The sequence below is a fragment of the Oryctolagus cuniculus genome, chromosome 7 (assembly GCF_964237555.1).
Source record: "Oryctolagus cuniculus chromosome 7, mOryCun1.1, whole genome shotgun sequence".
Lineage (NCBI taxonomy): Eukaryota > Metazoa > Chordata > Mammalia > Lagomorpha > Leporidae > Oryctolagus > Oryctolagus cuniculus.
The window spans coordinates 101577137-101603361 of NC_091438.1; the positions used below are offsets into that span (position 1 = coordinate 101577137).

At 36.9% G+C, this 26225-nt stretch overlaps 1 protein-coding gene across 23 annotated transcripts in view; it reads right to left on the reverse strand.

Moving 5' to 3' along the window:
* The window catches only part of LOC100347668 (glutaredoxin-1-like), an 87806-nt gene extending 64788 nt beyond the window's left edge, over window positions 1-23018 (reverse strand). For 15 of the 23 annotated variants that reach the window (XM_070078275.1, XM_070078273.1, XM_017346173.3 and 12 more), the window contains exon 1: window positions 22830-23015. The gene's annotated coding sequence lies outside the window, so the exon portion shown is untranslated. Of the gene's footprint in view, window positions 1-18757; window positions 18911-22829 lie in introns of all 23 variants that reach the window. The other 8 variants (XM_070078274.1, XM_051857598.2, XM_051857604.2 and 5 more) reach the window with 4 other exon arrangements.
* Window positions 23019-26225: the final 3207 nt, after the last annotated feature.

Sequence of the window (26225 nt, forward strand, 5' to 3'; positions counted from 1 at the left end):
GACACTAGCAAAATAGCAGAATAGGCAGACCCAAGCTCTCATCTCCCTACAGTCAACAAGATTGTCAGAATCAACCTTGTCAGACCTCTAGCAGTGGTCAAAGGTCTACAGCCAAGGCAACTTAAAAATAACTTGTACTAGGTTTTACTTGTGCTTGCCCAACCCCTTCCCTTGAGTTGTGAAGGTTTGGAAGTTGCAGCAGCCTTTGGTCCCTGGATCTGAGAGAAGCAGGATAGGTCATATTTGCAAACTATTGTGTAGGTCTGTTTTTACTTATCTGAGAGGACCAATGTAAGGCATTCATCCCTGCTTTGCCTGATTCAGAATTCAGACTGGAAAAGCAGGAAGCATTGCTTAAATATTTTTCAAGGTAAAAAAGCAACATACATAGATTACAACAGATATATTCAATAAGTAACCTAAGGCCCAGAAAGAAACACTGGGAGAAATTTATTTGGGAAATAAGTAATTCAAAAAAATTTGTATAAGAATGTGTATAAGGAAGATTTAGAGTCATAAAATCATACAGGATGAGATTTAGTTTGATAAAAGACAACAAACTTTCACCTTGGGCTAATCTCTAGGCTCACTGAAAGCCTTGACCAAGTATAAGATCGTCCCAGCATACACAAATCAATCTACAAATTATCTTCATGGTTGAATCCAGAAGTGAATGTGGGATTAAGTTTATGTATTTAGTGTCCTTGCTGTATTCAGAAGAGGGATGTAGCACTTAGCAGCCAGTTGAGTCCTGACAAGAATATGAGTTCCTTAAAGCTTGCCATAGGATCAAATGTAGATAGGATAATAAAAGTGATCTGCTCCCCACTTGTGTACCCCTACTTTGAAAATTTCTGACTAGATAGCACTACAAATTCCTAAATTTACTTTGACACCACTATTGAGGAAATGGAAAAGAAGAACCAGAGTTGCACTAAAAATAGTACTTTACCCCATTCTTAAAGCACATAAAAAGAATGAATGTGTTTTGTACTTTGTGTTCTGGCTTAAGAGGTGCCAAATATAGAATTTTTATTTTCATAAATAGATGACTTTTTCTGGAAAAATATTTTAGAAAATACAAAACACAGAATAAACTGTTATAGCACAATTTTTATAAAATGGTTAACTTTAAGACCGAAATTTTAACTGGGCTAAATACATGGAAGAGTTTAAAATAGCAGAAATCAAAGAAGTAGACAAGATGTTGGAGGCATTGTGAAAACATATGAGAAATGAGCTTTGCCTTGAAGGTTCTTAAAATCTTACAAAAGAACTAAAATATGACAAACACATGTATCCCAGAGATGAATTACAAATTGCATTCTCTGGACAGTCTCATCTATTTCTGTCTATGTCATTAGAATGATCTGAGCCTCTCCAAAATTTATTTCCATGCAAAAACAGAGGAACTTGATAAGAAGTAAAAATGATGAGTCACTTTAAGATTGCCAGCCAAGGGATTTCTGTGCGAATATAGTAGACTAAACATATACTTTTTCCTTTCTTGCCCAATTTCTCCCAAATGAAACCTACTAAAATAATGTTAATATAATTTTTCTTAAAGGTATAAAATCACAAATCAGGAAAAATGGAAGACAAGCATTACAGAAGCTGAGAAAGACTCAAAGGAAAAATGCAATGATTTTAGACAGCAATGAGGAAAACTAAGAAATGACCTCATATGTAACTCAAAATTGCTCCCTAAATCTCAAGCATTGTCAACTCAGTAAAATGGAGAGCTGATGCAGAAAATGAGAAGACTTTTTTTTTTTTTTCCCAATTTTTGGAGCAGCCAGACCCACAGATTCTTTCTCCACTGTGATTAATCATGTAACTGTACCTCCTTCACTCTTTGGAGTTACAGAGGGATTTATTTTTCTCTTATGTAACTTAAAAAGAGGGTCTCTCAATTATAGTGGAATCCCATTACAAGAACAGAAAACATAAGCAAATGATTCCTGAACTTTCCTGTTATTTTACCCCCATTTGGCTGCAGAATGTTAGGAATAGAATGTTTTACTCTCCAAGCATGAACTGGAATCCACCTAAGACAGTTGACAGTCAGGACAACACAGAATTCCCCTGCACTCCACCAAGAGGAATTGTGAGCTTACCATCAGGAGTCTAACACTACATGTGAAGTGGAACAACATCACCTGATATTAGAAAGTGATTAAGCTTAACTCGTTGGAAGCCCATGGGAAAGTATTAAAAATAAGTTTAAATGAGAAGTAGAATTAATAAGTAATAGTAGACATAAAATGTAATCATAACATACTCAAAATTAAATCCAAAATAAAAGAAAAAATTAACAAAAAATTGAAAACTAGCAATACAATAAATATCAATCAAACCATAGCAAAACTTACAGTCTGTGTAAATGGTCAAAACACAAAGATTAAAATCAAACATCATCAAATTGTATTAAAAAATAGGAATGTTGTCTACAAGAACACTACTTTTATATATAAATACTTAGATTAAAAGTAAAATATATTAAGATATGCATTCATACATAACAAAAAAGAAATATAGAATTACTATAATGATATCCAACAATGTACAGTTTAGAACAAAGAATATTACTAGAAGGGGACATTAGGTATTACTAAAGGGCTTAATTCACCAAGAAGACACAATATTCTTAAATATTTATGCAACTAACATTAGAACTCCAAAGTACATGATGCAAAAACTAAAGAACTGAAGGGGAAATGGGCAAATCTACCTTTATGCTTAGCTACTTCAGCATTCTTTTATAATTATTGATAAAGTAGGAATGTGGAAAAATCAGAAAGGATATCAAACATCTAAATAACCAAAAGTCAACTTGACCATTTGCCATTTATAGAACATGCCACCCAGCAGTACCAGAACACACATTCTTTTCAAGTACACATAGAATAGTCACCATGGTAGAACATATTTGGAAAATAAATTAAAGCTCAACAAACTCAAAGGAATTTAAATCATACAAAATATGTTCTCTGATCATAATGGAATTAAACTACAAATCAATACTAAGAAGGTATCTGGAAAACTTCCAAATACTTGGAAATTAAGCCACACTCTTATAAATAAGCCACATGTCAAGGAGGAATTCATCAAGGATACTAGAGAATATTTTTAAGTGGATAATAATAAAAACTCAATCATGGAAATTTATGGGATGTCACTAAAGCAGTGCTTGAGGCAGTAGTTGTAGCATTAGATTCCTATATTAGATTCTTAGAACTGTCTCAATGATGTATATTTCTAAGAAACCAGAAAAAGAGTACAAAACACAAATTAAACAGAAAGTAAACTATATATTCCTACCTAAAACAATAAAGAACAGAAAACAAAACTGATATAAAAACAGTAGAGCAAGTCAACATACCCAAACTCTGGCTCATGAAAAAGATGAATACAATTGATATACAGAAAAACTGGATATCATTCATTAACTGTGACAAAGATACTAATATATGATGTTAATAGGGGAAATGGGATGAGAGATCTAGGGGAACTCTTTTATTACTACCTCACAATCTTTGCTTTATAAACTGAAAACTATTCTGAAATAAAATTCTAAAAATATATTACTGTATTTAATCAGATTGATAACGAAAAGTATGAAACACAAATTGTACTTGAATTTGGTGTCTTGTATTTTATTTATTCTGGCTCAAATGGATTTCTGTCCCTTGCAATCAAATATCCTTAACCTAATTGGGATATGCAATATAGCAAACCATTGAAAGACAGATTCCCACAGAAGTACTAGATCTGATGTTTAGTTGGAATAATTTAGACAGAATACATACTCAGTTAACTTCATTTGTTTTGTTTAAGATAATTTTCAAGTTCATGGGAAAATGGACATATTTGAATACACTTCTTAATATAATTCTATTACATTTTAAAAGTCTTTCTTAAGGTATTATTATAGAAATTAAACACCATTAATATCACCAAAGATTCATTTTCACTTTCACAGAGACCTTTTATCCCTTTCATCTATAGCTCCTGGTTGAAATTAAAACAGAAGTCATTATTTTTATTTGATAAACTCTGCGGATGAACATATTTTATATGAAAGTGTGTATTTCTTTAATTTGGAGAATTATAATATTTTAAATCACTTTACTGCTCCAGGGGGAGAAATGATCAGTGAAGTGAGAAGAAAATGAGCCTGGTGTTTAGAAATAGGACATGGGAGGCTAAAATAGTTCTAATACTCATCAAGTATCAAGATGTGAAAATTATTATATCATGTCCTAGCAAGGTGTATGAACAACTTTTAAAACCAGTTTTGATATTGAGGTTCCAATACTACTAAGAAGACCAGATTGCTTCATGTACTTAAAACTAACGTTGAAGATGAAGGGGCTGACGCTGTGTCATAGAAGGTTAAATATCTGCCTGCATCCCATATGGGAGCCTATTTGAGTCCTGACTGCTTCACTTCTGATCCAGCTCTCTGCTAAGGTGCCTGGAAAAGCAGCAGAAGATGGCCCAGGGTCTTGGGCTCCTGCACTCACATGGAAGACCCTGAAGAAGCTCATAGCTCTGGCCAGATTCAGCCCTGGTCATTGTGGCCGTGGAGAGGGAATCAGTGAATGGAGATCTCTCTCCCCACTTCTCTCTCTGTATCGCTGCGCTTGAAATGAGTCGATACATCGTTTTAAAAAAGGTTTTTTCAGAGAGAAGACAAAAATTATTTGGCTTTTTGAAACAAGGAACAAATTTCTGGAGAAAAACCTGCATGAGGAGACAATACGGAGAGGTGGGCTATAATCATAAATGCTGCTCTAAAATTGGAACAATACTCTGTAATAAATATAGCCCGAATTTTACAAGGTAGAGGCTATTGCTTTCCTATGAGTAATGTCAGTTTTAGGTAGCAAAATTCATCTAAGATAGAGATGAAGTTACAATTCAAGGATTTCTGATCCTAAATTGCAAATAAGAACATTCATTCCAATGTACTTCCAAATATTTGTTATACAAACTCAAAAGTCAGTGAATCACATCTATGTGGGTCTTAGCTAAACAATTAATGTAATTATTTGCTTAAACAAATTTTTAAATGTTCCTGGCAAAATGAAAACTGAAGTGAAGACAGGAACTTATAAACACTAAAATGGTGAATAGGTGAATAAATAAATTAATTAATTAATTAATTTTAATCAAATAAAAATGAAATATGGCTTTGAAATATTGATTTCAAAGCCAGAAAAGGGGAAATCAAGGCATTATAGCACCCAAACTATAAATGGAAGATTGTATATAGGAAGATTGTATCAAACACACATATAAGTTCTACTGGCTGAAACTGAAATTTCAATGTCTGATGAGAAACAGAAGTCTTTTTTAAAAAATTCATTTAAAGGACCAGTGCTATGGTACAGCAGGCTAAGCCTCTGTATGCAGCCCCAGCATCCCAAATAGGCATCAGTTCATGTCCCTGTTACTCCTCTTCTGATCCAGCTCTCTGGCATGGCCTGGGAAAGCAGAAATGGCCCAAGTGCTTGGGCCCCTGTATCCTCCTGGGAAGCCTGGAGAAGCTCCTAGCTCCTGACTTCAGATCAGCCCAGCTCCAGCCATAGTGGCCTTCTGGGGAGTGCACCAGATGACGGATGACCTCTATCTCTCTCTTTCTCTGTCTGTAACTTTACCTATCAAATAAATAAATAAATGTATTTAAGTTATACAAGTTTCATGTATTTCATATATACAGATTTAGGAACACAGTGATATATCTGACTGTACCTTCCCTCCCACCCACACTCCAACATTTCTTTCTCCTCCCCCTCCTATTCCCATTCTTAATTTTTACAAAGATCTATTTTCAGTTCACTTAATACACACAAAGTTAACCCTACACTAAGAAAAGAAAGAGCTCAATGAAAAAGAAAACAATGTTCCTCAACAGAAGTTACAAGGACTGTAAGCAATCATTGAATCTCAACATGTCCATTTCACTCCAATACAATACATTTTGGGTACTCTATTAGTTACCACAGATCAGGGAAAACATATGATATTGTCTTTTGGGGATTAGCTTATTTCACTAAGTATAATGGCTTCCGGTTTCATCCATCTTACTGCAAAAGATATAATTTCATTTTTCATTTTTTACAGCTGAGTATCACTCCATAATATATATATACACCATAGTTTCTTTATCCAGTCATCAGTTGGTGGACACCTGGGTTGATTCCACATCTTAGCTATTGTGAATTAACCAGCAATGAACATGTGGATACAGATAATTTTTTTTTTTTTGACAGGCAGAGTGGACTGTGAGAGAGAGAGACAGAGAGAAAGGTCTTCCTTTGCTGTTGGTTCACCCTCCAATGGCCGCCGTAGCCGGTGCGCTGCGGCCAGCGCACCGCGCTGATCTGATGGCAGGAGCCAGGTACTTACCCTGGTCTCCCATGGGGTGCAGGACCCAAGCACCTGGGCCATCCTCCACTGCACTCCCGGGCCACAGCAGAGAGCTGGCCTGGAAGAGGGGCAACTGGGACAGAACCCGGTGCCCCGACTGGGACTAGAACCCAGTGTGCCGGCGCCGCTAGGTGGAGGATTAGCCTAGTGAGCCACGGCGCCGGCTCAGATAACTCTTTCTTTTTTTTTTTTTTTAACTTTTATTTAATGAATATAAATTTCCAAAGTACGACTTATGGATTACAATGGCTTCCCCCCCCATACCGTCCCTCCCACCCACAACCCTCCCCTTTCACACTTCCTCTCCCCTTAAATTCACATCAAGATTCATTTTCGATTATCTTAATATACAGAAGATCAGCTTAGTATACATTAAGTAAGGATTTCAACAGTTTGCTCCCACACAGAAACATAAAGTGAAAAATAATAGACGATTTTTTTTAAATGATGATGAAATCAGATCAGACCTATTGTCATGTTTAATCCCAGTGAGAGTCAAGTTGGGAGTCGATAATTTCTTCTTTTTTTTTTTTTTTTACAGAAGATCAGTTTAGTATGCATTAAGTAAAGCTTTCAACAGTTTGCACCCACATAGCAACACAAAGTGAAATATATTGTTTGAGTACTTGTTATAGCATTAAATCTCAATGTACAGCACATTAAGGACAGAGATCCTACATGAGGAGTAAGTGCACAGTGACTCCTGTTGTGGACTTAACAAATTATCACTTTTGTTTATGGCATCAGTAATCTCCCTATGCTCCAGTCATGAGTTTCCAAGGCTATGGAAGCCCTCTGAGTTCTCTGACTCTTATCTTGTTTAGACAAGGTCATAGTCAAAGTGGAGGTTCTCTCCTCCCTTCAGAGAAAGGTACCTCCTTCTTTGAGGACCTGTTCTTTCCACTGGGATCTCACTCACAGAGATCTTTTGCCAGAGTGTCTTGGCTTTCCATGCCTGAAATACTCTCATGGGCTTTTCAGCCAGATTGGAATGCCTTTAGGGCTGATTCTGAGGCCAGAGTGCTATTTAGGACATCTGTCATTCTATGAGTCTGCTGAGTATCTCACTTCCCATGTTGGATCACTCTCCCCTTTATTTATTCTATCGGTTAGTATTAGCAGGTACTAGACTTGTTTATGTGCTCCCTTTGACTCTTAGTCCTTTCATTATGATCAATTGTGAACTGAAATTGATCACTTGGAATAGTGAGATGGCATTGGTACATGCCACCTTGATGGGATTGAATTGGAATCCCCTGGTATGTTTCTAACTCTACCGTTTGGGGCAAGTCAGCTTGAGCATGTCCCAAATTATACATCTCTTCCCTCTCTTATTCAGATAACTCTTTCTTACACTGATTTCTTTCAGTTTGGGTAAATTCTCAGGAGTGGGATTATTGGATTATATGATAGGTCTGCATTCAGATTTCTGAGATATCACCACACTGTCTTCCACAGTGGCTGCACCAGTTTACATTCCCACCAATAGTGTATTAGGGTAGTTTTCTCCCCAAATTCTTACCAGCATTTGTTGATTGTTGATTTCTGTATGACAGGGATTTTAACTGGGTGAGGCAAAAACCTCATTATGGTTTTAATTTGCATTTCCCTGATGGCTAGTAATCCTGATTTTTTTTTAAGTGTCTGTTCGCCATTTGAATTTCCTCTCTTGAAAAATGCCTGTTCGCATGTTTTGTCTATTTCTTAACTAGACTGATTATTTTGTTGTTGTTGAGTCTCTTGAGCTTTTTATAGATTCTGGATATTAAACATTTAGCAGTTGCACAGTTTGCAAATATTTTCTCCCATTCTTTCAGTTGCCTCTTCCCTTTGCTGAGTGTTTCTTTTGCAGTCAGAAGCTTCTCAGGTTGATTTAATCCCATTTGTCAAGGCTTTGATTGCCTGTGATTCTGGAGTCTTTTCCAAAAAGCCTTTGCCTAGGCCAATGTCTTTCAGGGTTTCCCCAATGTTCTGTTGTAATTTGATGGTATGAGGTGGTTCATTTAGGTCTTTGATCCGTTTTGAGTGGATTTTTTGTGTAAGGTGTATGGTAGGGCTCTTGGAGAAACAGAAGTCTTGATGTTGAGCTCACTCGAGATAGGAGTTAGTACTGATATCAGCTCCATAACACTAGGGACTTGGAAAAGATACATTCTCTTGTAGAAAAAATCCTGCTCCCCAGATAAAGAAGCATTTCAGAAGCCACCCCACTCAGAAATTTGGGCAGGGTAAAAATATATACCCCATGGGAAATCAAAAGCCAAGAGCTATCTCATGTATACGGTTAATGCCTATATTTTGTGCAGATCTGAAACTCAGAAATTATTGTAAAAAATTTTTGATACCAATAATCTCTCTAAAATGTTCAAACTTCCATGCATTCAGGACAAAGTAGAATCAATCGGGGAAAAAATTCACTGAGTCCACCATAGAAAAAAACACTCAAACTATACAAAAACCAAGGCATGATGAGGAGGAGTAAACATGCCCACACATCTGAATTTCCTGAAATACAGAGCATTCTTAAAGGGATTTAAAAATAAGGACAAGTACACTCAAATTTCACATCAGATTAGGCACAGCTTAAAAGAGAACAAATGAACTTGAAAATAACCCATGTATTTACTGTCCTTGTGATACATAGAGAAAATTAGGTATAAAATGGGAAAATTAAGAAATATAAATAATAGATGAAGAAGCTTAAATTTTTATCTAGTAGAGTTTCAGAAGGAGAGAGTAGAAGAAATGAGGATCAATATCCAAGAGAAATAGCTGGACATTTCCACAAGTTTATTGTAGAAATAAGTTTTCAGGTAGAAAAATCATACTAAATCAAAACAAGGTTAAAATGCAATCCAAAAGTCAGCACTGTGGTGCAGTGGGTTAAAGCCCTGGCCTGCAGTGCTGGAATCCCATATGGGGGCTGGTTCAAGACCTGGCTATTCCTTTTCTGATCCAGCTCTTTGCTGTGGCCTGAGAAAGCAGCAGAATATAGCCCAAGTCCTTGGTCCTCTGTACTCAAGGAGATGGGAGACCTGGAAGAAGCTCCTGGCTCCTGGCTCCTGGCTTTGGGTCAGCTCAACTCTGGTCATTGTGGTCATTTGGGGCATGAACCAGCAGAACCATCTGATAGACTTTTCTCTCTCTCTGGTTCTACCTATCTCTGTAACTGTGTCTTTCAAATAAATTAAAAAACGCAATCAAGACTAAAGCATGCACATGAAAGACCTAGAAGAAGCTCTTGGCTCCTGGCTTCGAATGGCGCAGCCCCGGCCATTGTGGCCAATTGGGGAGTGAACCAGCTGATGGAAGACCTCTCTCTCTTCTGCCTCTCTTCCTCCCTCTGTATAATTCTTTCTTTCTTTCTTTCTTTCTTTCTTTCTTTCTTTCTTTCTTTCTTTCTTTCTTAATGACCAGGAAGGCCCACTGGCCCACTGGTCTTTTTTTTTTTTTTTTTTTTTTTTTTTTTTTTTTTTTTTCAGGCAGAATTAGACTGTGTGTGAGAGAGAAAGGTCTTCCTTTTCTGTTGGTTCATCCCCCAAATGGCTGCTATGGCCACACCCTGCATGGATCCGAAGCCAGGAGCCAGGTGCTTCCTCCTGGTCTCCCATGTGGGTGCAGGGCCCAAGCACTTGGGCCATCCTCCACTGCCTTCCCGGGCCACAGCAGAAAGTTGGACTGGAAGAGGAACAACCAGGACAGAACCGGCACCCCAACCAGGACTAGAACCCGGGTGCCAGCGCCACAGGCAGAGGATTAGCCAAGTGAGCTGCGGTGCCGGCAAACTCTGACTTTCAAGTAAATAAATAAATCTTTAAAAAAAATCCATTGCTGACATTGGTTAATTGCTCTAAAAAAATGACAATGTCTCAGGTTCTTAAGTTTGCCTAGTTTTCATTTTCACATTTGCATCTTATGTCTGAAAAGTAGTTGCTCTAGTTTCAGATATCTAATCCATGTCTTTGCATCTCATAGTTATTCCAGCTCCAGATGTCTAGCCCAAGTTCAAGGAAGGGAGAAGTAGGAAGAGAAACATCTGTCTATTCTTAGAACAGAACTTTTCCCACAAATACCCCTCAACAGAATTTTGGTCATTGGTCAGAAATATGTCACATTGTCAACTTGCCAGCCTGGGGGATTATAAAGTGAGTATTTATATTTGTGAAGCCTCTGTCTTACAAGTAGAGTGGTGAATGTGTATAGAGAAAGCTAGTCAGTATCTGCACAGTCAACTTTGGGCTTACCAAAACAGTCAATTTCCAATAATCTGTCCTATCCTATAATGTTGGAAATTGCATAAGCTCTTCCCGTGGAAAAAAATATAAAATATTACCCAGTTCCCAAATCCTGATAAATATATCAAATTATTATGTGGCACTTTATGCTTTAGGAACTTCAAACTAAGTGACAAATTCTGTGCAATGCAAACTACACAGTATTTAATGAATGAGAAAAATAGGATGGAAACAAAACAGCCCCATTTTAAAAAGGAAGATTAGGAACTATAGGGTATGCATGGAATCCCAGTGTACAGTACTTATGAGGATTCCTTATCCAAGCAGAAGAAAATTATCCTTTCTTATCAATGTGGTGTAAGCACAGAGTGATGCTTTCTGCAATATCTGTAGTGCACACTTCTCTCTGATTTTGCTCTCTGGAAGGTGCCTCCCCATCTGTTTGGCCAAAGCTAAGTTGATAATCATGAGCATGTACATCCTGGGTGTTGTACAGTTTTACAACTTAATTCCTGTTGATGTAAGTTGGGCCTGGAGCAAGGCATTTTAGGAGTTAAAAATCATCGTCTGTGTCTAGCAAGGCTTATTGATTTATATGGAGAATTTCCCCAAAACTTTGTAGCCTTCCCATGCATTAGCTTCCAATCAAGTCAGTAATGAGCTACTGCAGACAGAGATCTTATCCAGAGATCTGGAAAGTCTTCAGACCAGTGGTAGTCAAAGTGATTCCAGGACTCATGTTGGTCAGGGAACAGTTTTTTATTGCTCCATTAAAAGCACAGAAATAGAGAATGAAATTTAAAAACTGTAATAGCTATTTGAAAAAGTAGTTTTATCTGTTGAATTCAATAATAAAAACTAGGTATCCTTCTTTCATGTCATTTTTCGAGTAATTCATTTATATTATATTTTACAAAGTACTGTTCCACACTAGAGGCAGGGCGGGGTGGGGGACAGTGTAATTGGATCTTCACTACAATTTGAGAAGCACATTTTTAGGCTGAAAGTTCTAGTCACTTCTCTGTGGGCCTCTTGACCCCCCTTGTCCCTATCTTTACATTTTCTCCTTTGAATACATTTGAAACAATCATCTCTGGGGAAAATATAACACCTCTTAATCCAGATTTCATTGGGTCTCACTTAAACTGACTAGCATAGAGCGCCTAAATGAGATTTTTGAGAAAGTTCAGAGACCTCAATATGCTTTGCTTCAAGACTATATCAATTTATTATGATATTGGCTTAGAATCTGAGATAAACTAACATTTCTATTTCTGAAACTTCTCAAATTATGAAATTCAACTGATTTGTCTGGTGAGATTAGATTTGGACAATAGTGAATAAGAGGATCTTCCTTCTGACTGTCTGCTTCCCAAAAGAGAACTGCTTGTTAATACCTCATTTTTTCTACAAGGCAAGTACTCATTCTTCTAAGGATGCAAATGCTTTGTTCCACCTGTCTTGTGAGCATTTATGAAAGACAGAAGCCTGGTGTCATATTTCTGAATTCATGTTACATGACATATGAACCATAATATATACTATATATAATATATATAGTGAATTTAACCAGTAATGCAAGAATGTATTAATATCTTTAAAATATCATTTAAAACTCATAACATTTATAATTTAACATAAAATACATGGTGCAAAATTAGGATGTAGTGAAAAAAAGACTTTCAATAAACTTGTTTATCCATGATTAAAACTCAGCAAACTAAGACTAGAAATGTTTCTCATTATTCAAGAAAAGTAATTCCAAATTTATAGGATAAGTTTCATATTCAATGGAAAAATGTTGGAAGTATACTCGTCAGTACTAGTAGCTAGATAAAAATACTATTTTCACCACCAGTATTAAACATTAAATTAGATCCAAGATTGGAAAAGTCTGTATCATGTCAATAGATCTTTCCTGCAGTACATAAAAGTCATCATTAATAAATAAAAAGCAAAGCAACCAGAATAACAAAACATGCTGCCAAAACCTAAATTGAACCCAAACAAGAAGGTATCTCCACAAGTCCCACAATGTGAGGAATTAATGCTAAATCAATCAGAGTAAGTAAGGGTCACACGGTACTGGCCTTTGAGAAGAAGGAAGCAGAGTAAGCAAAGGACTTCTGATAGCTGGGAGGGTTGCAGGACCAAGAGATTCAGTTGCTTGAGGGCTTCACAATGGAGGCACCGTTCCCTGAAGCTCAGTGGGACAGTTAATACAGCATCAAAACTGGGAACTGGTTTCCTGAGCTTCAGTTTTCAGTGTGTGAAAAGGTACAGTAAACACCAGATGGTGCAGGTGAGAAAGTAAGAAAAGCTTCAGATATAAGCAGGGGAGGGAACAGGGAAGGCCACGCAAAGATCATCATATATTTGGACACATCACAATATATAATAATACAAGAATGCTCTACAACTGTGATGTTTAGAAAGCTCTACTGATACATACTCCTACGAGTGTGAAAAGACCCATCTCATTTAAACATGAACAGAAGATTGTGATCAAAGTATACACAAAATGACTGCAAGATAAAATAAAACAATGTACAGAATCATGTCGTAAAAATATTTGGAAGGATTTTATAATTAAGAAGCACAATACTCATATAAGCATAGACAGGCAGAATAAATCTAAGTCAAAAATACATGAATCATATGAAAATTTAGTATATATTAAACATAGTATATCAAAAATGTGGGTGGAAAATATGAGGACTTTTTAATAAACTATTCTTTTTTAAAATAAAAAAGGTTAATCTAATTTCTTTAAAGGCGGCGTAACATAGAGAGGTATCTTTCATCCACTGGTTCATTCTCCAAATGCCCAAATAGTCAGCGTTAGGCAGGCCAAAACCAGGAGCTAGGAAGTCCACCTGAGTTTACACTTGGGTGCCAGGAAGCCAAATCTTGAGCCATCATTCTCTGCCTCCTAGTTTCATCACCAGAAACTGGATTGGAAATGGAGGAGCCAGGATTCACACCAGGATGCCAATATTCTAGTATTATCCTAATATTAGAATAACTAGAAATTTCTGTGGCAAAAGGGGTAAAATGTGATCATTTTTCACTGTTAGTCAAGAATAAACCCAAAATAACATAGATTGACATTCTTTTAGAAACCACACAAATACTAGAAGAAATTCTGAAAGAAATATACATACTTACAAAATGAAAAACTCTAGAAAACTCTAATGAGTATGTTATACACAAATTTACCATAAAAGCTGAAACTTATTTTGCACTCTATGGTTATAGAAAGCTTTTGTATTAGTTAACTGATTACAGTTTTACATTGTTCCTTTAAAGTAAGCAGAGATATATGACTAAAGCTCGAAGAACAAGAAAGTGAGATTCAGATCTATTCAAGGAAACTATCATTGGCCATACATTCAGGAAGTGTAGGAGGTGAAATCAAAATCTATTTGGAACTTTGATGTAGTGTTCTTCCCTTTCTTTCTTCCTGCTCTGTATGACTTTTTCCATACATTTTCTTTACTTTCCTTCTGCTCCTTTACTATCTCGTTTTTTTTTTTAACATGGAACTGTAGGTTTATGACATCATAATTGATTAGGATGGTAACCACAACATCACAATGGTTTGTTTATGTTTTTGCTAATTGTGACATCACATTTTATGGCATTATACTTGATTATGACATCACAATGGATTTTAGGACATCACAATCATGACATAGCAATAGTTTATGACATCAAAACATTGGTTTATGACATCACAAATATTACAAAACTAGTGGATTTATGACATCACAATGAAAGTTTTATGGCATAAATATTGGTTTGTAATATCATAATTATGTTTTTTTTAACTTTTATTTAATGAATATAAATTTCCAAAGTACAGCTTATGGATTACAATGGCTTCCCCCCCCCATAACCTCCCTCCCACCCACAACCCTCCCCTACCCTCTCCCTCGCCCCTTCCATTCACATCAAGATTCATTTTCAATTCTCTTTATATACAGAAGATCAGTTTAGCATATATTAAGTAAAGATTTCAACAGTTTGCACCCACATAGAAACACAAAGTGAAAAATACTGTTTCAGTACTAGTTATAACATTAAATCACACTGTACAGCACATTAAGGACAGAGATCCTACATGAGGAGTAAGTGCACAGTGACTCCTGTTGTGGACTTAACAAAGTGACACTCTTGTTTATGGCATCAGTAATCACCCTAGGCTCTTGTCATGAGCTGCCAAGGCTATGGAAGCCTTTTGAGTTCATCAACTCTGATCATATTTAGACAAGGCCATGGTCAAAGTGGAAGTTCTCTCCTCCCTTCAGAGAAAGGTACCTCCTTCTTTGATGACCTGTTCTTTCCACTGGGATCTCACTCACGGAGATCTTTCATGTAGGTTTTTTTGTTTTGTTTTGTTTTTGTTTGTTTGTTTTGTTTTGTTTTTGCCAGAGTGTCTTGGCTTTCCATGCCTGAAATACTCTCATGGGCTTTTCAGCCAGATCCGCGTGCCTTAAGGGCTGATTCTGAGGCCAGAGTGCTGTTTAAGACATCTGCCATTCTATGGGTCTGCTGTGTATCTCACTTCCCATGTTGGATCATTCTCTCCCTTTTTTATTCTATCAGCTAGTATTTGCAGACACTAGTCTTGTTTATGTGCTCCCTTTGGCTCTTAGTCCTATCATTATGATCAATTGTGAACAGAAATTGATCACCGGGACTAGTGAGATGACATTGGTACATGCCACCTCGATGGGATTGAATTCGAATCCCCTGGTATGTTTCTAACTCTACCATTTGGGGCAAGTCAGCTTGAGCATGCCCCGAATTGCACATCTCTTCCCTCTCTTACTCCCACTCTTATATTTAACAGCAATCACTTTTCAGTTAAGTTTCAACACTTGAGAATAACTGTGTATTGATTACAGTATTCAACCCAAAGTATTAAGTAGAACAAATAAACACAAAGAATACTAAGAGGGATAACGTGTTAAGTTGTTCATCAACAGTCAGGGCAAGGGCTGATCAAGTCACCGTTTCTCATAGTGTTCATTTCACTTTAACAGGTTTCCTTTTTGGTGCTCAGTTAGTTGTCACCAATCAGGGAGAACATATGGTATTTGTCCCTTTGGGACTGGCTTATTTCACTCAGCATAATGCTTTCCAGATTCCTAACAGGGATCACTTTTCAGTTAAAATTTAAACACCTAAGAATAATTGTGTGTTCATTACAGAGTTCAACCAATAGTACTAGAACAAAAAATACTAAAATGGATAAAGTATTACATTGTACATCAACAGTCAGGACAAGAGCTGATCAGAAAGTGGATGGATGGATGGATGGATGGATGGCTGAACAGACAGACTGACTGTTAAGTAGATAGATGGATGGGTGGGTGCATGGATAGGTGGGTAGACAGGTGAGTTATTTGAGTGGATCAAAGGAAGCATACATACAATATTGCATAGATACCTGCACAGTGAGAGAAAGATGGAGCTCAACAGATAAGAATGTTTCAAGCAAGTGATGTCATGCAGTAACAATGAACAAATCTGTTTCCAGTCTAGGCTGTGAAGAGAGAGGAGGGCCATGTTCCACCACTAATGTGTCTGAGACCATGTCAGAGCAAGATTTTTAATCATTCCCCATAACACCTTCACACTCCCACTACGTATCCAAAAAAACTAGTTAGAAAAGGAAGCAACAATTGCATTGTGCCATGGCTTTTAATTTTGTAGGAAGATAGAAAATAACAACACTTTATTATCTTTCCACTGTTCTTTTTGATGGCCAAACCAACACTATTAATGAAGCCTGGCTCTGGTTCCAACTTGACAGCATACTAGAAATGATTTGCTGAGTTGCCTGTGAACTGGAGATAATTGTTTCTGGAAGTGATATGATTTTATTGATCACTTGCTTCCAGGAGTCATTTGCTATTTGTTGGAGTTACCAGAAATGAATTGTCTCACTAAATATATCTTATAAAGATTTGTGATTATATTGACCTCTTCAGTTACCTGTTGTAACTTCCAGGAAAACACTGAGGGTTCCATAAACAATTTCAATAATGATCAAGGGCTGGCTGAATGACTAGGCCCGCCAGCCTGACAATCAGACACCAATTTTCTGTGGCCTGCTGAGATAGAAAACACCTTTCTTCCACTTGTTCAAATTGTCACATACTGTCTCTGTCACTTGCATTTAGAGTCATTAACAGACACGGATTATTATTATGGTTCAGTTACTTAGCTGCAGAACTGCCAAATTCGTGTTTCTGCAATCATGAGAACAGAACACGACCTCCAGCTAGAACTGTGAAACTCAGTTATGCCCCAGAGAAGCTGAGGCAGTTTCTTCATTAGGCAACATTCTGAGTCTCTGAGCAGTGTCAATAATTCATGAAACAAACAGGGAGCTGTGCAATTTATTCAATGCTCCATTTCTTAAATCGCCTCAACCGTAGTTACAAGGGGAACTTGAAAAACATTCATAGAATGGAGCACTTAGCATTTCCTACTATTTTATAAGATAATACCAGAAAAAAGAAAAAAAAAAACTAAGACTTTACTACAGGAAAAGTGTAGGTCTTACACATCTCAGAATCAATCACCAAATGTCAACTCCATCCCTAGCAGTTTCTCATATATAATTTTTTTGTGATAAACGTGCAGAAGACTTAGTATTTATCAATCTGTTTTTCAGAAGTCAATCATTCTGGCCAGCTCTGTGGCTCACTAGGCTAATCCTCCGCCTGCAGCGCTGGCCCCCTGGGTTCTAGTCCCGGTTGGGGCACCTGTTCTGTCCCAGTTGCCCCTCTTCCAGTCCAGCTCTCTGCTATGGCCTGGGAGTGCAGTGGAGGATGGCCCAAGTTCTTGGGCCCTGCACCTGCATGGGAGACCAGGAGGAAGCACCTGGCTCCTGGCTTCGGATCGGTGCAGTGCGCTGGCCGTGATGGCCATTTGTGGGGTGAACCAATGAAAAAAAAAAAGGAAGACTTTTCTGTCTCTCTCTCTCTCACTGTCTAACTCTGCCTGTCAAAAAAAAAAATGTCAGTCATTCCGTCTGATATCCCCAGAATTATAGGATGGCTAGCAAGAACTTAAAATAACCTTGTATTTCATTTCATAAATTTGTTTGTATTATCAAAGATACTTTTAAAATACTATGTGTCCTGAAACTTCTATTTTTGTGAAAATATTTCTCCCACTAAGTATAATTGAACATTATAAGTAAAATGAACACCAGAAGACTCTGAAAGACAGAGAGAAGCAGCAGGCTGGCTAAGGACATAGCCTCATGGTAAGCTCCATGAGTTTAATTTTTGCCTGATAAACTTCAGACCCAGAGTTGAAAATTCTTACAACCTGGAAATGCCAATAAACAGAGACAAAAACAAAACAAAAAAAATGGCAGGGGAGGGAAGGGGAGGGGAGGGGAGGAGAGGGGAGGGGAGGGGAGGTGAGGGGAAGGAACTGAAATGGGCCAGCATTGTGGCACTGTGGTTCAGATGCTGCACACTATACCAGCATCCCATAGGAGTGTCATTTCAAGTCTTGGCTGCTCCTCTTCTGGGCAACTACCTGCTAATGTACCTGGGAAAGTAGAAGAAGATGGTCAAGGGCTTGCACCCCTGCCACCCAGACTGGAGACCTTAATGGAGTTCCAGGCTCCTGGCTTCTGCCTGACCAGCCATGGCAGCCATTTGAGAAGTAAAACAGTGGAAATTGGAAGATTCTCTCTCTCTCTCTCCCCTCTTTCTCTCTCTCTTCCAATTTGTTTCTCCCTCTCTGTCTGTGCCTTTCAAATAAATAAATTTTAAAAAGAAAAGGCTCAACAAAACATCTGCTCTATGCATCCAAAGAACCAGAAAAGGGCGGCCCAGTAAGACAGAAAGCTTTTCAGTGATGAGTGTTCAACAGCAGCCAAACACCACAGAAAAAACTGTGGTTACACTGACAGCCACACCAGAAAAGCTGATCCTCCTCACTAGACTGTAATGAGGTGTCCCACCACTCCTGCAGGAGTCATGTCAAAGAAGGTTAACCAGAAATCCAGGAGCTTGAGCTCTGCTGACCAGTGGCTGCATGCCTCCTCCTCCTACCTCCCTCCTGCTGCAGTGTCCGTGAGAACCACGTGGAGAGCTAGAAGCCACACCACTAAGGAGCAGTAGTGATGAGCTCCCCACTTCTGGTGTCAGCAGGGAGGCCACGAGGGAACGTCTGTGTGATCATAATCAGCACTTTTCCTTCCACTGCTAGAACAACACCAGAGAAAAACAGGTAAAACCATAGGTTTAACTAAGATCATATAGCACACGATGATACAAAAATGCTTATATTCTAATAAAAAATCACCTTTTTTCTCATCGGTCCTCATGTTATTATGATATTAATACAAAGATAACATATTTCATGTAATTCATAGATATACTTCTAAGAATATAATACTTCTCTCACACCTTTCTTCTTTCTCTATTTCTTTCTTACTTTCTTCTACTATAGTTTTAGTCTGTAATTATTTTAAAATTTATTATATTTTAGTGAAATGGACATCATTTTATTTGATTGTTTTGTATAGCCCTTGCATACTGTCCCACTGAACTAGTCTTTCTTTTTACTTGTTGACCTCTTTATTTAGTGGAGCATTAAACTTTTAACTATAATGCAAATTTAAAATATATTATCTCAAAAAATCCCTTTGATACCAAGAAACAGAAAGATCTCAAACCAAATACAGAAGAGACAATTACTTGATGCCAACACCAAGATGTCAGAGAAGGAAAAATTATCTGACATAGGCTTAAAAAAAAAGCATGAAAAATGTATATTAAAGAGCAATTTTAATGATTTTTGAAACAAATGAAAAAAGTAAAAAGTCTCAAAAAAGATGCAAAAGAGAGCCAAATGGAAAATTTACAATTGAAAAATACAATACTTGAAATGTAGACCACAGTGGATGTATTCAACAGTGGAATGGGGAAATGGAGGAAAGAATTTGAAACCTGGAAGACAAAACAATAGAAATCGCTCAATCTGGGGCCAGTGCAGTGGCGCAGTAGGTTAATCCTCTTCCTGCAGCACCGGCATATGGACACCGGCACCATATGGACGCCGGTTCTAGTCCTGGCTGCTCCTCTTCCCATCCAGCTCTCTGCTGTGGCCTGGGAAAGCAGTGGAAGATGGCCCAGGTCCCTGGGTCCCTGCATCCGCATGGGAGACCAGGAGGAAGCTCCTGGCTCCGGATCGGCGCAGCGCCGGCCGTTGCGGCCATTTGGGGAGTAAACCAGCGGATGAAAGACTTTTCTCCCTGTTTCTCCGTCTCTCTCACTGTCTGTAAATCTACCTCTCAAATAAATAAATAAAATCTTAAAAAAAAAAAAAAGGAAATCGCCCAATCTTAGCTGCAGAGATAGAATAGAACAAATTAAAAACTATAATAATACAGATTGGAGACCTGTGGGACTTTAACAAATCTAACATTCATGTTACTGGAGTCCTTGAAAGGAGAGGAGAAAGAGGATAAGGCTGAGAAGAACTTGAAGAAATCATAGCTGAGAGCATAGCAAATTTGGCAGGAAACACAAACCCACATATTCAAGAAGCTGAATGAAAAGACGTTAAATCCAAGACACATCATCTTTAAACTTTTGAACATTAAGCTAAGAAAAAGCAACCAAAGAAAAAGGACATCTTCCCTATAGGAAACAATTGGTACAACCACATCTTTCTTGTTAGAAAGTAGCTAGATAAAAGAAATATCACTCCAGAACCCTGTACTTAAGGAAACTGTTTTTCAAGATGAAGGATAAATGAAGATGTTCAATGAGGAAGAAAAATGTCACTAACAGATATATTCTTGAATGTGTCATTAACAGATATTTTCTGGAATGTGAAACTAACAGATATACTCTGAAAATGCCTAAAGGAAGTTTTCTAGGCAGAGAATAAATGATCAAGGAACTTTGAGACATTGAGAAAGAGAACCAGGAGCCAGCATTGTAGCATAAGGGGTAAAGGCACAACCTGCAACTCTAGCAACCCATATGGACTCTAGTTGGTTTCCTGCCCATTCCTCTTCTAATCCAGCTCCATGCTAATGGCCTGTGAAAGAGTCTGGGAATTTGGTCCCCTGGAACCCAACTGGAAGACCAGGATGGAGTTCCTGGCTCCTTGCTTCAGCCTGGTGAAGCCCTGGCTATTGCAGTCATCTAGGAAGTGATCCAGTGGATGGAAAATCCTCTGTCTCTGTCTCTGTCTCTCCTTATCTCTATGAAACTCTGAATTTCAAAATAAATAAATATTTTAAAAATAAAAGAAAGAAAACTAGTAAGCAAAAATATGTACAAATACAGTAAGTTTTTTTCTCTTGAATGGTCTAAATTATGCTTGACTTAAAAATTATATATCCAATATGCTTCTAAATATACAGAAAGTAAATTATGTTCAACAGTCATAAACTGGAGTGGGTAAAGGAATATGAAGAGAAGTAGGGTTTCTGACTTCACTTGAACTGATAAATACAAAACATTCATAAATTATAATACATAGGACTAACTGTAAAAAAAACTTTACAACCAGAAACATAAAAAGACATTAGAAGCAAATCAAAATGAATTTACAAAAAAAAATCAAGTAGCCCATGGTAAATAAGAAAAAAGAAAACAGAGAAGAAAAAAACCAGAATAAACATGAAACAAAAACTGAAACAGCTATGACATGACGATAATTATATTACATTTTCATAAACTGGCCAAAAACACCGAAAGAGAGTATCTTAAAAATTACTACCTGATTATATGCTATGTATGAGAAATTCTTTTCATATAAAGTTAAAATAAAAGAATAAAAAACATTTTCTGCAAGCATTAATTGAAGATAAACAAGAGCATCCCCATTAATATCAGATAAAGTAGATTTCAGAAGAAAAAATTGTCACAAAGACACTGTATGTTCATAAAAGTCAATCCATCAAAAAACACAGACTGAAAGAACTTAGAAGACAAATCCACAACAACAATTATAAACATCAACAGTAGAATAGCTAGACAGAAAATCAACAAGAATCTTCAACAACTCAACAGAGCCATAGATCAAAGAGTGGCAAAAGTGTTTATAGAACACTTCATCCAAAAAAAGACACATATACATTCTTTTCAAATTCCCATGGAACATATACCAAAATAGACCATATCCTGTGTCACAAAACAAGCCATAACAAACCTAAAAGAATTGAAATCATATACCCTATTCCCTGAAAGAGATAGAGTAAAGCTAGAAACCAAAAACAGAAAGATACTAGGAAAAAAATCACCAAAAATTATAAACTAAATTCATACCTAAATGATCCGTGAGTCAAATAGAAAATCTCAAAAAAAAATTTTAAATGGAAACAAAACCTATCAAAATATTCGAGGTACCACTAAAGCTGTACTGGGAAGGGGATTTGTATCACTAAATACATTAGACATGAGATGAAGACGAAAATAATCTATAGGTCACATCAAGAACCTAAATATCAAAGATGAAATAAAGCATAAGAAATTAAATAATAAACCTCAGAGTAGAAATCATTGAAACTGGAGGCAGAAAAACAAAGAGGAACAATGAAATAAAGACATGATTTTTGGCAGAGTTATTAAATTGGAAAATGTCTAACAAGTCTGTCAGAGGAAAAAAAGACAAATTACAGCTATCGGAAATGAAACGGAGGATTTCACTATAGGCCTTGTGAAATCAAAAAGATAACATGAAATACAAACAGCCCTGCACTCATTCATAAATTTGGCAACTTTGACCCTGCGAGGCACTTCCTCACAAGATAAACTACCACAATTCACTCAATATTAAATAGATCATTAGACTAGCCCTAAAACTAGTAAGGAAATGCATTTATAACTTAACTTTTCCAAAATCTCTAGGTCCGATGATTGCACTGGAAAATTCTACTAACAGTTTAAGAATTAATCCTAAATCTACAAAATCCCTTCTAAAAACTAAAGCAATTAATTTAATAAAGCCAGTTTACCCTGATGCCAGAACCAGCAAAAATAATATCAAAATTAAAAATATATAAAAACAAATAAATAAACTATAGACCAATACAAATACAGACACAAAAGTCCTTAACAAAATATCACTATGTTCTTCAGTTTCTGGCTACTAAAACTAAAATACCTCAGAAGAGCTTCTTAAGAAAGAAGGTTTGTTTCAGCTTGCAGTTTGTAGGTTCAAGGTGCAAAATCAGGTGTCTCCATTTGTTCGAGCACCTACTAAGGCTAGAGCAGTGGGAGGAGTGACTACATGATGAGCCAGGAAGCAGAGAAATGGGGATGGGGTGGGGAGGTGCAGCCTTTATTCTACCCTTGGTGTGGTGAATGACATCATAATGCAACCACAGCTCCCTAGCAACCTAATCCAAACCAATGATTTTCAGTTGATAAAACCTCCAACTTTAATCTATCAACCATTAATCTATTAGCTGTTAATGTAAGACTTTTGGGTTTCAACATCTGCATGAGTTTGTAGAGCAAAATTTTGTTCCAGCCATAACAATCATCCAGTAATATTTAGCAATATGTAAAAGGAATTATAGATTAACCAAAAGGAGTTTATTCCAAGGAAGTACAGCTGGTTTGAGATTCAGAAATTATCCAGTATGTCACCACTTTAAAAGCCTAAAGAAGAAAACATTATATGATCATGTTAATTGATTCAAGTAATCACTTGACAAAATTCAGAACCTAGTCATGATAAAAAATCAGGAATATAAGAATAAGGTAGCATTCATTTGGACAAAGGACATTTATAAAATCCCTGTGGCTAATATGATTCTTAAATGAAAATCTGAATGTTTCCCCATAATTTCAGGAATGAAAAAAGTATTCAACCTAGAGATGGGAGTTCTAGCCAGGACATTAAGGAAAGAAAAGTCATAAATATTGGAAAGAAAAATAAAATTGTCTCTATTTGAAGATATCATGATTATATACATAAAGTTGAAAGTCTAGAACTAATGAATGAGCTCACTTAGATCAGGAATAAAAGATAAATATACTAAATTACTTGTGTTTATTTTTTAAATTATTTTCACTGCATCTTGAAGTTAATTTCACTTCTTTTTTTTTAGAAAATTAACTTTAAAGAAGCACGCAAGAATGATACATATTTTGAGAGCACTTAGACATAGTTATAATACAACTCTTTGAGGACAGAAGTCCCACATGGGAAGTTAGTGCAAAGTGACTCTTGTTAATTTAACAATTAACACTTTTATGTATGACATCAGTGATCACCTGAGGCTCTTGACATGAGCTGCCAAGGCTATGGAAGCCTTTTGAATACTCCTTCAGTATTTAGACAAGGCCATAAGCAAAGTGGAAGTTCTCTCCTCACTTCAGAGAAAAAACTTCTCCTTCTTTGATGAACACTTCTTTCCACTGGGGTCTTACCCACTGAGGTCCTGCTTGTAAGACATTTTTTGTCACAGTGTCTTGGCTTTCCATGCCTGAAATGCTCCTGTGGTCCTTTCAGCCAGACCAGAATGCCTTAAGGTCTTACTCTGAGGTCAGAGTGCTATTTAAAGTGATTGTCATTCTATGAGACTGCTGTGTGGACTGCTTTCCATGTTGGAGCCTTCCCTCCTTTTTAATTCTATTATTATTACCAGACCCTTAATCCCATCCATATTATTACTTTAACCTTAAGGTGGCATTTTTACCACCCAGCTAAGGGGATTTGGAGTCCCAAGGTGTTAAACTGTACCCTTATAAGTAAGGCCATAGGAATGTACACAGAATTATATAGTTTTACAGTTATAAACTTTATACACTTCATAATAACAAATTTAGGAACATGATAATTCTTCCCAACATGCCCACCTGCCACCTCCTCTTCCTCCCTCTCTTACTGAGATCTACTTTCAATTGACTTTATACACATATGTTTAACTCTACGTTAAGAGTTCAAAAATTGTAAAAAAAAAAAAAAAGTTCCTCAATAGTCAAAACAAGGGATGTTCAAGTCATTGCTTCTCAAAGTGTCAATTTCACTTCTACAGATTGCCTTTTAGGTGCTCTATTAGTTATCACAGGTCAAGGAGAACATGTGGTATTTATCCCTTTGGTACTGGCTTATTTCACTAAATATGATATCTTCCAGATTCATCCATTTTGTTGCACATGACCAGATTTCATTTTTTTTGTTTACTGCTGTGTAGTATTCCATAAAGTACATATACCATAATTTCTTTTCCAGTCTTTAGTTGATGGGAATTTAGGCTGATTCCATGACTTGGCTTTTGTGAATTTAGCTGCAATAAATATGGGGGTGCAGATAACTTTTATTTGATGATATCATTTCCCTTGGGTAAATTCCCAGGAGTGAGATGGCTTGGTTATATTGTAGGTCTATATTCAGATCTGAGGTATCTCCATACTGTCTTCCATTATGGCCTTATCAGTTTACATTCCCAACAATAGAGGTTTAGGGTACCTTTTCCTCACATCCTCACCAGTTTTTGTTGATTGTTGCTTTCTGTACGGGAGCCATTCTAACGGGGTTGAGGTAACACCTCATTGTGGTTTTGGTATGCATTTTCTTGACAGCCAGTGATGCAGAGCATTTTTCATGTGTCTGTTGGGCATTTGGATTTTCTCTTTTGAAAAATGTCTGTTTAAGTCCTTGGCTCATTTCTTCACTGGGTTGTTTTGTTGTTGTTGAGTTTCATGAACTTTTTATATATTCCAGATATTAATCTTTTATCAGTTGAATAGTTCACATTCTGTCCTTTGCCTCTTCACTTTGCTGAGTGTTTCATTGCACTACAGAAGTTTCTCAATTTGATGAAATCCCATTTGTGAATTTTTGCTTTGATTTCTTGTGTCTCTCTGATCTTTTCCAAGAAGTCTTTGCCCATGCCAATATTTTGCAGGGTTTCCCAATGTTCTCTAATAACTTGATATATCATGTCATAGATTTGGGTCTTTCATCCATTTTGAGTAGATTTTTGTATAAGATGTAAGGGGTCTTAAGATGTAAGATGTAGGGGTCTTGTTTCATACTTCTGCATGTGGAAATCCAGTTTTCCCAGCATCATTTGTTGAAGAGACTATCCTTGCTCCAGAGATTGGTTTTAGCTCCTTTGTCAAATATAAGTTGGTTGTAGATTCTTGGATTGATTTCTGGAGTTTCTATTCTGTTCCACTGGTCTGTCAATCTGATTTTGTACCAGTACCAGGCTGTTTTGATTATTACTGCCTTATTATTGAAATCTGGGATTGTGATACCTCTGGCTTTGATTTTATTGTATAAGATTATTTTAGCTACTCAGGATCTCCTGTGTTTCTATATGAATTTCAGCATCATTTTTTATATACCTGAGAAGAATGTTTTTGATATTTGGTTTTGGTTGCTACAGTCTGGTCTCACCTCACTCTCCAAGGCCGGTGTGGGGGCTTTCAGCTACTGAGGTCCTGAGTTGTGCATGTACACACTCTCCATGTAAGTCTGCTGTGTCCTTCCATCCTGCATGGAGTTTCTCCTGCTATTTTCTCCCTAACTCTTCTCTGAGAC